The sequence below is a fragment of the Megascapheus bottae genome, unplaced genomic scaffold (genome assembly GCF_031878675.1).
Source record: "Megascapheus bottae isolate mThoBot1 unplaced genomic scaffold, mThoBot2.hap1 HAP1_SCAFFOLD_45, whole genome shotgun sequence".
In the NCBI taxonomy this organism is placed as follows: Eukaryota; Metazoa; Chordata; class Mammalia; order Rodentia; family Geomyidae; genus Megascapheus; species Megascapheus bottae.
Genome location: NW_028327483.1, coordinates 2971131 through 2985204, shown reverse-complemented (window position 1 = coordinate 2985204; position 14074 = coordinate 2971131). Strand labels below are relative to the sequence as shown.

The following is a 14074-nucleotide window of genomic DNA, read 5'->3' as shown; positions in this document are numbered from 1 at the left end:
ACCTGTCTTTTTTTCTTTTTTAAATATTCTGTCTTCTTTACCTGATGTACATATTCCTGGGTATATCTTTGGGAGGGTAGGAAAAAGCACAGAACTTGAGGGGAAAAGGGTGAGAAGGGCAGCAGTGGAGCTCAATGGACACTGATGAAAGTGGGTAGAAACAGGAGGGAGGGATGGGAGACAGTGAGGGAACAGAAGACACTGCACAAATGAAAGGGCATGTACTCATTACACTACTCATGTAATTTTAATACCTCTGTAAAATAACATTTCTAAAATAACAATAAATTAAAAATAAAACAAGCAAAAGTTGTATGGAATTATAAAAATATAACAATTTTTTTTCAATGACTTAAACTGTACCAACTGTAATTCCTACGTTTACCTAATGACAAATCTTAGAAATGGTACCGAGAGGGGGCCTGATGAAAATATTTATCCAAACTTTTACATTTTGTTGCCATGACACTGGGTCATTAATTGAAAACAACTTTGTCTAAGAGAAATTACCTCTGATCCGAAATATCCTTCAGGCTGTTAGTTAAGTGTATTTGGCACAGTGTGTGTGTGTGTGTGTGTGTGTGTGTGTGTGTGTGTGTGTGTGTGTGTGTGTGTGTGTGTGTGTGTGTGTGATAGTAGGTGATTAACTCAAGGCTTGGGCACAATACCTGAACTTTTTCAACCAAGGCTGAGACTATACCATGAGCCATATCTCTACTTCTGACTTTTTGCTAGTTATATAGTGATAATCAAACTGACTTTCCTGCCCAAGCAGCCTTCAAACTTCAATCATCAGATCTCAGCTGTCTGCGTAGCTAGGATTACAAATGTGAGCAACTGATGTCACCAGATTACCACTATTTAAACAACAACAAAAGCAGGCTCATCTTGTTCCTCAGTTCCTGGTGTCTTAAAGGAAAACCTAAAAGTAACAACACTATAAATAGGTGTGCTCAAGCACCAATGCCACCCATGCTGGATTGTGATATTCTGCTTTTAGTTACATAGAATACCCCTGTCTTCTTAACATTAACCTTAGTGAAAACAAGATCCCAGCCTCAGAAATGAGAGGAGCTATTAACAAGCTTCAAAAAACCACCAATCTGGTTTTATTAAGAAATGGTTCCTTTTAACTATGAGAAACCTAAACATTGTTATAAAAAATATGAATAAATCGACATGCTCGAGAAACAAGACTTAGCAGATAAAATAATCACTGATTATTTAAATTGATAATTGTTCAAGTTGATGTCATAATTTCTCCTTTGTATTGTGAAATATTTACCCTATGAAGCACAAGTTACCCTGGTCATCCTTTAAAGAATTGTTCAGCACCTCATTCTAGAATTCTGCTTTAGGAAAAATATTCTAAATGTTGCCTACTGCTGGAGGTTTCCACCTGCAATCCCACTCTGGAGGCTGAGCTCTGAGGATAGCTGTTGAAGCCAGCTCAGTCCATGAGACTCATCTTCAATTAACTACCAAAAATTCAGAAATTAAGCTGTGACTCAAGTGGTAGAGCAACAAAAGCTCTAGGACAATACCCAGTTCTAGGGTTCAAGTTCTGTCTCAGCATTTTTACTCAGGACTGACTGATGCATTACCACTTAAGTCACACCTCTACTTCCAGCTTATTGCTGGCTAATTGAAGATAGGAGTCACAGAGACTTAGGATCTCAGGAGGCTGAGATCTGAGAATTGAAGTTCCTAAAGCCAGCCTGGGCACTAAAGTCCATGAGACTCTTATCTCCAATTAACCACCAGAAAACCAGAAGTGGCACAAGTGGCACTGTGGCTCAATCGGTGAGGGGTGGTAGCCTTGAGCTGAAGAGCTCAGGGACAACACCCAGGCCCAGAGTTCAAGTCCCATGACCACTTTAAATTGGATCCTGAGGATCTCAGTCTCCTCAGTAGCTAGGATAAGAGGCATGAGCAACTAGCACCTGGCCTCTAACCTCCACATTTGTGTACCTAGATTTCAGACATGTGCCACTACTCTTGGCCTCCCATTGTATTTTGAGATAGAGGAACGGAGGGAGAATAAGAAAAGGATGATACTAATCAAGATGCATTATATTCATAAAATTATGTTGGACTGAAATCCACTTGTACATTACTTAAATTAGAAAATGTTGAAAATAAGGAAACATAACCAAATATTAAATTAAGTTTGCATCTATCTTAGAAGACTCTGTCTCAAGCTGCAAAAATTTAGATTTTATGGCCCATTCAGATAGCATATTAAGACAAAGGTATAGATTCAAGCATAAAAAAATGCCAATACAGCCGGATGTGGTGACTCATACCTGTAATCCTAGCTACTCTGGAGGCTGAGATCTGATGATCGAGGCTCAAGACAGCCTCATGAGACTCTTATCTCCAATTAACCAGTAAAAACCAGAAGAGGTGCTAAGGCTCAAAGAGTAAGGCAGTAGCCTTGAGCTGAAGGGCTCAGGGACAGCACCCAGACCAAGAGTTCAAGCCCCATGACTGACCCGTCCCCACCCCCAAAAAAAGCCAGAACTCAATATTTTTATTTATCAATTTATTTTTTAGTGTCCTACACTTGAGCCCAGCACCACTTCCAGTTTTTTTCTTTTTTGTTGGTGTTTGTTTTTTGTTTTTGTCAGTCCTGGGTCTTGAACTAAGGGCCTATCCTTGGGCTTTCTCAAGACTAGAACTCTACCCCTTGAGACACATCACCACTTCTTTTTTCTTTGTGTGTGGTACCAAGGAATCGAACCTGCATCTTTATGCATGCCAATCAAGTACTTTACCATGAGGCCAAACTCCTGGTACTACACTCCCAACTTTTTCTGTGTAAATGGTACTGAGGAACCAAACCTGAGTCTTCGTGTATGCTAGGCAAGTACTCTACCCCTAGGGCAAACTCCAAGCCCAATACTCAATATTTTGCATATAAAAGGCAAGTAGCTAAGTATGTTCAATCAAATATGCTCAATGTAAATAAATTCACATATTACAATTTCCTAAATTAAGTCTAATGCTTCAAAGCTTTATGACAATGTGGAAAATCCCATATACTCTCACTTTGGCAACCCCTCTGTAACAAACTGACATCTGGATTCTTCTTTCCTACATGTGCACCTGCTGTGAATCTATACAGGCTGACAATCTTAATGGTTTCAGACAATAGGTGATGAACCTCCCAACCTAGCTATTTACTGTTCACATTGATACTTCCAGGAACCCCCAGTGTCAATCAATGATAGAACATGTGCATATGGTGATTTTGAACAAGGTTCTAGCTCACTAAGACTTTCTGCAGTAAAATCTCATTGGATTTATATTTACCAAATATCACCTGTAACAACTCATACAAAAATATTGTCTTCATGTATTGTAAAAAATACAATTGAGGGCCGGGAGTTTGGCCTAGTGGTAGAGTGCTTGCCTAGCATGCACAAAGACCATGGTTCATTCCTCGGTACCACATACATAGCAAAAAGGCGTAAGTGGTGCTGTGGCTCAAGTGGTAAAGTTCTAGCCTTGAGAAAGTCCAATGACAGAGCTCAAGCCCTGAGCCCAAGCCCAGGACTGGCATGCATGCTTATATATATATGTGTGTGTATGTATACACACACACACACACACACACACACACACACACACACACATATATATATATATATATATATATAAAATTGAGCTTTGGGTCAGTATAATCTCTGTAATAGAACTGAAAGCAGAATCTTTTTCTTCAGGGTTATCTTTGATACTTATAATAACTAAATGTGCACTTAAGTTTCCAGGAAAATAAATGAAACAAAGGACTTTTCCCTTCGCTAATAGACAATCACAGAGAAGAGAGGGGGGGGTGGAGGGAGGGAGAGACAGAGAGAGACAGAGACAGAGAGAAACCTAAAAATAGTATTTAACTATTTTCTTACATCATAGTATAAGCTTCAAATTGAACAGTATGAGAGTAATTCCAATAAACAACCATAAACATAAACCAGGACTTTTTTAAGTATGAAGAAATTAAACTATCCAGGGATGAAAGTAGTAAGTTTTCTTTCTTCTAAGTTTGTAATCTCATTTATGCTTTTCTTTCAATATGAAAATAGAAAGTACATTTTTTACTAAAAGTAACATCTAACATTAGAAATCATAAATGTACACCAGGTACCTGGAAATTCTGGTTTAAAGTGTAGTTTTAAACACACACACAAAGGCAAAAATAAAGACAATATTCTTTCTTGGAAAAGCATTACAATTTATAAGATATAGACTAACATAAATTTGATATCACATATTGCAAATCTCATCTAAACCTTAAATTTTCCAAATTTTATCATTAGGTATTAAATGAATAAAATAGCATCTTTTCCAAAGTGACACTATAATATTTTGCACTTTAGGTTTTTAACAGTTTTATTTGGCAAAGAGAAGCCTAAGAATCTTTACAAAAACATTTCTAGAGGGAATACGTTTTAGTATAAAATAAACATATTTGATTAGAGAGGACAGATCTCAAATGTATATTTTTGATTTTGCCAATTTTATAGCTAGTACAAAAAAGATAGTTCATTGAAATATTTCAAAAATGTAAAAACCAATCTAGCTAACATAAGCTATACAACCTTGCTGTAAAAGTACTTTTATCAAACTCTGCCCAAAATATTTTTGTAATTATACTCATAAAATTCAGTTCCTTGGATCATTTTTCACTGCTGACTAGCTTTTCCATTTTCTATTGTCTCCATTCTGAAAAAAAATAGGTTGGTAAAACATTAACTATATCCAGAAAAAAATCATATTAAGTGAAGTAAGCCAGACCCAAAGGAACATGGACTCAGTGGTTTTCCTCATTTGTAATAATTAGTACACATCTAGGACTCCCCTAGCAGAGGATTACAATAGCTCAAAACCTAGGTACTAAGGTCACATAGGATGAGACCAAATGAAAGGAACTGTAGGATATGGAAACAAGAGCTTTATCTTGTGTGATTGTTGTTTTTAATGTACTATGTTATTTCTCTTCTCTTTTTTTGCCCTTTGATAAGGCCTTTGATGAGACGTTAATCTCATATTGTCACTGTATCTGACTTTGTTACTTGGTATACTGCGTTTAAATTTATTTGAAATAGGAAAGGGAAGGGAGGAACACAAGATGATTGGGAGGGGGTGGGAGGAGGGTAATAGAGACAAAAACCATGAGAAGGGGTATCAATGTGTGAGAAGTAATGTACCTACTACCTGGGGAATGTAACTGTAACCCCTCCATAAATAATCCCGACAATAAAAAAGTATATAACAACTAAATTAAAAAAAACATTAACTATAACCATATTTCATCTAATTCTTATATGGAAATGAAAACCTAATATACTGAAAGGACAAAACACAAGCACGTCAGGCAGAAGAATAATAGTTAGGGGCCCTCTAATTAACAGAAGTTTTCTCATGTTGAAGATAAGTGAAAATGGACCCTAGAGAGATTAAGGGCTGTCCCAAAATTACATTTCAAAAGCCATCAGTGAGTGTGTGTGTGTGTGTGTGTGTGTGTGTGTGTGTGTGTGTGTGTGTTTATGATACCACTCTTTCAACAAAACTAAGGAAAGCATCTCTGCTATTTAATAAGAGTTTTCTTCCTTTTCTATTAAAGGAATTCCTTTACCAATACACTTTACAAAAATTTCTTCTAAATTGCTCAAAATCAGTGGCCAGGAGTTTGGCCTAGTGGTAGAATGCATGCCTAGCATTCTTGAAGAGCCAGGTTTGATTCCTTGGTACTGAATCCATAGAAAAAGCCGGAAGTGGTGCTGTGGCTCAAGTGGTAGAGCTCTAGTTTTGAGAAAGCCCAAGGACAGTCCTCAGGCCCTGAGCTCAAGCCCAGGACTGCCAAAAAATCTTTCTAAATTGCTCAAAATCACTAAATGTAGGATTCATTATTCTATTATAAATAATGCTTTAATATTATATTACTTATCATACAAATATTTCTCTTTGTTATCTGGTTTTTGTTTTGTTTTGTTTTTGGTCAGTCATGGGGCTTGAACTCTAGGCCTGGGTGTTATCTCCTGAGCTCTTTTGCTCAAAGTTAGCACTCTACCACTTTGATCTACTTCTGATTTGCTGGTGGTTTAAGAGTTTCATAGACTTTCCTACACATGCTGGCTGTGAACTGTGATCCACATATCTCAGCCTACTACACAGCTGGGATTATAGGCATGAACCACAGTGCCAGGGTCCTCTGTGTTATCTTACACAGACTCTGTGCTCTCTGAGATTTTCTAAAATGCCTACTAACCATTAAAAGCATTACTGGTATGAGCACACAATAAATCAGTAAAATCTGACCTTGTATACACACCAAAGTCAAGTGTTTTTTGTTGTTGCTGTTTCTTACTTTCTGTTTTGGTAGTAAGGCTTGAAAGCAGGCCCCTGTGCTCTCATGTGGCTTTTCTACTCAGGCTGTTGTTGTACCATTTGAACATACCTCACTTCTGGCTCTTCTACTGATCAATGGCAATAAAGAGTTTCACAAATCTTCCTGCCTACTGCAGGTTTGAACTGAGCTCTTTAGATTTCGTATGGGCCACCACAGTGGCTGGCTACAATACCGTGTATTCAAAATACTACCACTCAACAGTAGTAACAAATTTGCTTTCAACCAACAAGCAGTGATTATCAAGCACTGTACAGACAATAAAATAATTTTCAACCATAATAACACAAACCCATTTTCCTCCTTAAGATGTTGATATAATTCGGCTCTGTTGTTAACTGAGTTTAAACGTCCAGCAAACACCTGATGTTTTCTGGAATTGGCAGTATGGATTCTATTACTCCACAAGGACAATAAGGACACAGGCCCTGGTGATGTGTAACAAAGAAAAGGACAAAGAGAAAAGTCGTATGATCACAAAACTTATAAATAAATCAGGCTTACTTTTAATATGATTGCTTGTGTTACATAACCAAGCCAGTAACATTTTTTGCATATTCTAAAATTTACATGTGTTTTAAGGTGTTTCAATGTACTCACTCTGTTCAGGGAGTTTTTGGAAAGATTCACATGACTAAATACAAAATTATATATATGTGACTAGAATGTGTGCATATTTTGTATGCAAAAGCTAAGGGACAGTGAGTTCAAGGCCTAATGGGGGTTGGGGGAGAAAGCGGGAAGGGGTGGGGGAGAAGAACTCATTGAGCTATCTGATACAAATGTCAGAAGACTCTTTACAACCTGACTTCAAGATTTAATGTGCAAAGGACAGATACACAGACCAACAGGAGACTAAAGAGAACCTAGTAACATACATATATAGTCTACTAGGTTCTTACAACTTACAAAGGCTCTTCAGTGAAGAAAGGATACTATTTTAACAAATGCTCCTACAACAATTAGAATACTATATGTAAAAAATTAATAAATTCTGACTCATACTTTTCACAAGAGCAAGGAAAATTATCATATCTTAAATATGGAAACTAAAAATCTAGAGTTCCTAAAAGAGAATGTAAGAATAACCTTTCTGAACTTGGATGACATTTCTTAACACATGATCCCCAGAACATCACAAAAGTGAAAACGGATATATTTGACTTCCTCAAAAGTAGAAACTTCTACATTGCAAAATCAACAATTCACAGGAGCAATACACTTACACAAAGCATACCTGTTACATACCTAAGAATTCATAAACACCCCAACTTAAAAATTATATCATTGAATATTCACTGAATTAAACATAGCAGATGACTAATAAATGAGTAGGGGCTTATCATTACTAATACAAAGAAAATATAAATTAAAGTAATAATGAATTATCAATGAATATTATAGCTATTAGAATAGCTAAAATAGCAAATAAAGGTAATCTTGACATATCAAATGCTAATATTAACACAGAACCATCAGAAAATTTCTTTTACAGTGGAGAGTTCAAATGGTACAGATACCTTAGAAAACTAATCTGGCAGGTTTTCTTTTAAGAAAGTAGCAATATAGGGACTGAGATTTTGATCTAGTGGTAGAGTGCTTGCCTAGCATGCACGAGGACTGGGGTGCAATTCCTTGGTACCACATACACAGAAAAAAAAGCCAGAAGTAGTACTGTGGCTATAGTGGTAGAGCTCTAGCCTTGAGAAAATTCAATGACAGTCCTCAGGCCCTGAGCCCAAGCCTAGGACTGACAAAAAAAAAACAAAAGGAGCATATACATAGGAAACTCAAGTGCATTAAGCCATTTAAAACTCCATCCTCAAAACTCAGCATATTATTTGATTTCATTTAAGGCACTCTGAAAAAGGCACAATTTTGAGTTGAGCACCGTGACTCGTATCTATAATCCTAGCTACTCAGGAGGCTGAGAACTGAGGATGGCAGTCTAAAGCCAGACCAGGCACTAAAGGGCACTCCATTCTGTGAGATGCTTATATCCAATTAATCACTAGAAAATGGGAAGTAGGGCTGTGGCTCCAGGAGTAGGGCGGCAGCCTTGAGCTAAAGAGCTCAGGGACAGTGCCCAGGCCTGGCACCCCCATCCCAAAAAAGCCAAAAAACTACTTAAGAAGTTGGGAGTTTGGCGTAGTAGTAGCATGCTTGCTTAGCAAGCACAAACAACCAGGTTCAATTCCTCAGTCCTACATACAGAGAAAAAGCTGGAAATGGTGCTGTGGCTCAAGTGGAGAGCTCTAGCCTTGAGAAAGCCCAAGGATAGCACTCAGGCCCTGAGTTCAATCCACAGGACCGAACAACAACAACAACAACAACAACAACAAAACTACTTAAACATAATAAACTTTTTTAGTCATTGCTAAGTTTGAAAGGCTCAGTGCTATCCTCAAAGTTGCTAATGAACAACAAAATAGTTAAGTTTCTCTGTTACTGTCACACAAAGGGAACTGAAGAGATTTTTAACCAAATCTATGAAATTAGAATGATCCACTTTTTGGAGAGGGGGGCAGGGGGAGGGGTCATGGGACTTGAACTCTGGGCCTGGGTGTTGTCTCTGAGCTCTCTAGCTCAGGGCTACTGCCCTACCCTTTGAACCACAGTGCCACTTCTGGTTTTCTGGTAGTTAATTGGAGATAAGAGTCTCACAGGCCTTTTGAGTTTTTTAGTGGCAAGGGCTGGCTGTCTTTGAACCTGGACCTTGGATCTCGGATCTCAGCCTCCTGAGTAGCAAGGATTACAGGCATTTACCACCAAGCTGGGCTAGAATAATCCACTCTTAAGAACAATGCACAAAAAATTGACTTTGTAAAGTCCTAGGGGAATGAAAATTCCAAAGCAGATAAAACAAGGTAGTATACCGGTGTATGGAAACTTTTTCAAACAAAATTGGGATCATAAGACTGTATGAGTCTGTAGCCTTCCCAGGACTCCCTTATTACTACATATCCATGAACTCGTTCATTTAGCAAATACAACTGACAGAAGCACACCAGAGGCTGTATGTTGGGCAGCAGTGATTTAACCAGAAATGAAAAACATTCTCTTCCCTTAAAATGTTTCATACTGACAGCAGAAACTATGTACTACTGCTACACACTACCTGAGTAGCTAGCAATCCCGGAAAACAATTGAAGCATAAAGAAGCAGCACCTGACTAAATTGTGAAAGGACATCAGGGATCTTTCCTTGGGAAAGGAGTTGATTTCCACTAATACCTGAATTTTAGGCAGACATTACAAGAGAAGAAAGGGCATTTGTAGGAATACCAAATCTTGAGCTATATAAATTCTGCCCTATGAACCACCATTTATTTTGTGTTTGGTTGTCTCTAATTGTTTGCCACCATAAATACTTTTTTTTGGCCAGTCCTGGGTCTTGAATTCAGGGCCTAGGCACTGCCCTTGGGCTCTTACCTCCAATTAACCACTAGAAATCCAGAAGTGCCGCTATGGCTCCAGGGGTAGGGCAGTAACCTTGAGATGGAGACCTCAGAGACAGAGCCCAGGCCCAAAGTTCAAGCCCCATGACTGACAAAAAAAAGACTGGGAGTTTGGCCTAGTGGTAGAGTGCTTGCCTAGCATGCACGAAGACCCGGATTTGATTCCTTGGTACCATACACATAGAAAAAAGCCCGAAGTGGTGCTGAGGCTCAAATGGTAGAGCTCTAGCCTTGAGAAAGTCCAAGGTCAGTGCTCATGCCCTGAGCTAAAGCCCAGGACTGGCCAAAAAAAATACTAAGCTTAATTAAAAAAATCTTTATGAATATGGTTAACCATGATTATTCTTTACCTTTTGATTTTTCTACCAGTGGAGTTTCATCCATTTCAACAAGAGGCTTTTTGTTTGGAGGTTCTGGAGAATCAGGAGAATCTTTTATAATTTCAGCTTCAGCCAATTCTTCCTTTCCACGATCTAAAATTCCTTTCAATCTTTAGAGATACAAATAATAAAATGCAAAGAAACTTTTAAAATCTATGAATGGTTCTAATAATTAAACATTATGAATATTAGTTTTTATAAAGCAGAGCTGATCACACAAAGTAATACTAAGAACCAGCAACTTCTATGAAAAATCAGGTATGAAACGGAGCATAGGTGGCTTATGCCTATAATCCTAGCTACTCAGGAGGCTGAGATCTGAAAAAGTGCTTTAAAGCCAGCCCAGGCACTAAAGTCTATGAGACTCTTATCTCTAATTAACTACCAGAAAACCAGAAGTGGAGCTGTGGCTCAAAGTTATAGAGCACTAGCCTTGAGCTGAAAAGCTCAGGTCAGGGACAGCACCTAGGCCCAGAGTTCAAGCCCCATGACCAATCACCGCAACCCCCCCACCTATCCCGCCCACAAAAAAAAACTGAGACGTAAGAATTAATGAATTAAATTCAAATTTCTCTTTGCCTTATAATAATGGAAATCAGGAGTTAGTTCAGGAATTAGCTATAAAATGGAAAAAACTAGGAAATATGAAGCTAAAATTTATAAGGTGAGATGGCATTTCAAAGATCCTGCACAATTTTAAAGATATGGAGAAAGTACTCCAAATCACAAATAAGACTAAGATGTTTACTGTTACTTGTTTTGTTTTCTATGTAATATGGAAACGTATTTAATTTCCACAACTTAGAAACTTAACTTTAAGCTTTCACGGGGGAACACCATCACTTTCAAAACATACAGAGGTAAGTCTGAAGGTCAGTGCAAAATGAAGGAGTTCTTTTTTCCTCTTCTTAATAGTAAGCAATTTCATTTCAGATGCTAAGCAGCCCAAAGGAAAAACTAAACTTGCCAAGTTTAAGAGAATAGTGTTCTTTCTATTTTCAAAATTGTGTCATTTCTAGAATTACTGTGAAAATATGCCAATGGAGCTTTTGGTAGGGGTATGGATATGAATTATAGATATGTTTCCACCTTAAAATATATGGGCAGGAAAGATATTTATCAGGATTTATAAAAAGAAAAAAGTAGCCTTGTACAACAACAACAACAAAACATATACATTGTAAATGTCAAGAAGTCACCTCTGAATCCTGCCAGGATTTTTCCTGCTCATAATCTTTTGTTGCTTTGTCTGACTTAACCTCCTTGTCCTCCCTTTTGCTTCCCCTTTTCTTTCTTTCTTCTTCTTCTGGGGGTTTGCTCCTGCATGCCATCAGACATTCCAAGACCTTCTGATGCTTCTCAGCGTTGCTGATATGGGCTCAGACAAGTGTTTCCAATTCATTCCACATGATGCCGTACTGTTCATCTCTGCAGTGAAGAGTTAAAATAGTGTTCTCACAATGCCCTTAAGTAATATTTAAACATAATACTGAAGTATCACTTCCCACATGTTCACATTTAAAAAAAAGAAAAAAGTAGTGTTACACTTCTATGAAATCTTAAGAAAACACTTTTTCTGTAAATTCTGTGTTTATGAGTTATGAAGACAGCCAGGTGCTAGTGGATACCCTCTTTAATCTTAACTGCTTAGTAGGCTGAGATCTGAGAATCATGATTTGAAGCTAGCCAGGAAGAAAAGCCCGAAACTCCTATTTACATTTAAGCAGCAAAAAGCTAAAAGTGATAGAGTGCCAACCTTGAGTTATAATACCAAACAAAAACAAGAGGCTAGTATGGACACAAGAAATAAAATTAATGAAGTATAAATACAGAAATTTAAATAAATTTATGGTCATGAAAAGGAAATATACCTTCCTTTTTTTGTTTTCTTTTTTTTGCCAGTCATCGGGCTTGAATCCAGGGCCTCAGAACTGTCCTGGGAGCTACAGCACCACTTCAAGCTTTTATCTATGTATATGGTACCAAGAAATTGCACATGGGTATTTGTGCATGGTAGGCAAGCACTATACTACTAGGCCAAACACCCAGCCCCTCTTCCTTCTTTCTTACTGGATATGATTAATGGATTCTAAGTCAGAATGAACTCATTTTAACTACATCATATTGCATATGTGTATATATACTTACTTTCATTTTTTTCCATGCCAGAACTGGGGCTTGAACTTGCAGCCTCAAACTCTTGCTTAGAATTTTCTCTCAAAGCTGGTGGTCTAGCACTAGAGCTATTCCTCCACTTCCATATTTTTTGCTGGTCAATTAGAAATAAAGAGACTCATACATTTCTGCCTATGCTGGCTTCTAACTATAATCCTCAGATCTCGGCCTCCTAAGAAGTTAGGATTATAGGTGTGAGCCATCAGCACCAGTTCGTATTTCAAATTTTTAATCTCATGTTTAAATTACTTACATGTGAAGTAAGTTATCTTAAAAAAATACAATTCAAATGAATGTAAAGAATAAAGGGAAAAAAACGCTACCTTTTACGACCCTTTCCTCTGGTACCAACTGTGGAAATAGGTAGAGGATTGGTTTTTCTTTCCATATCAACTAATTTGTATATTGTTTTTTGACAGTTTAACACATCTTCTTCCGTCAAACATTCTTTCATAATAACACTGGCTAATGGAACTACCTGTTAGGGTTTGTTTTTTTTTTAAAAGAGAAGAGAAAAATCTGTCTTGAAATCAAATTTATCAAAGCATGGAGGCACAATCTGACTTTATTACCACAGTAAAGGAATCTGTAACTATTAACTTCAGTTCTCAAGTACTAATCTTTTCATTGTAACCAACTCACACATTTTTTTTTGATTTGAGAAATGGCATTAGTTGCAAATAGTTTGTTTCTACAAAGAAGATATAACAGAGATAGAAAAAAAGAGAATTATATTTAACACTTACCGCTTGCATGTTGAATATGGTGGTTTGTGAAATAATCATGGGCCAGTATCGAGTGTGTTTTTCTAATTGATCTTTGCTCATTCCAAAGGGATCTCAAGACTTCCATCGATTTTATATCTGGGGTATAGAAAAGGAGTTAATATGTTTTCCCTCATAAATTCACCAAAATCCTAATGATAACCAAACAAGATAAATTTAGAAACTATGTCTGATGTTTCAGAATGGGTTACATGTAATAATCTCTTCCCGGTCTTCTGTCCTGTGATTTATTTCAAAGTACTTTCTCTAGCAGTGGCCCTCTCCTCACTACTTTGTTCTCTCCTTTTGGACTTTGTCCTTATTGAACAGAAATGAAGAAAGCATCAAACACGCACCGGTGGTGCATTTTCCATTTAAAATTCCCAGAAACATTCATTTTACTATATCTGGATAATTTAAGTCTTTTCTATTATATGAAAAAATTAGTTAATGCATCAGAAAGAAGATCAGTTTGCTTACTTTAAAAACTACCTGGGATAAATTAGCAAAATATTATCAGTGGTTATCTTTGAATGATTACAAATTGTTCACAATTTTTTGTTTTTGGTTTTTCAGATATGTCCCACAAATAAATAGTAATGAAGCTTCCTCTACCAAAAATATAAAAAAAGTCTGTTTAAAAAGAGAAAAGTAGTTACTTAAAATACATTGCAGGCCAAGTGATTGTTGCTCATGTCTATCATCCTAGCTGAGCAGAGTGAGAGCTGAGCATTATACTTTGAAGCCAGCCCAGGCAAGAAAGTCTTAGAGACTCTTATCTCCAATTAAACATTAAAAAGCCAGAAGTGGAGGTGTTGCTCAAGTTATAGAATGTTATGTGCAAAGCCCAGGTATAGCACCCAGGCACTAAGTTCAAGGCCTACTA

At 37.3% G+C, this 14074-nt stretch overlaps 1 pseudogene; it reads right to left on the bottom strand.

Annotated features, from left to right (window-relative positions):
• Nucleotides 1–11436: 11436 nt before the first annotated feature.
• Nucleotides 11437–14074, bottom strand: part of LOC150039757 (integrator complex subunit 13-like) — a 28104-nt pseudogene continuing 25466 nt past the window's right edge.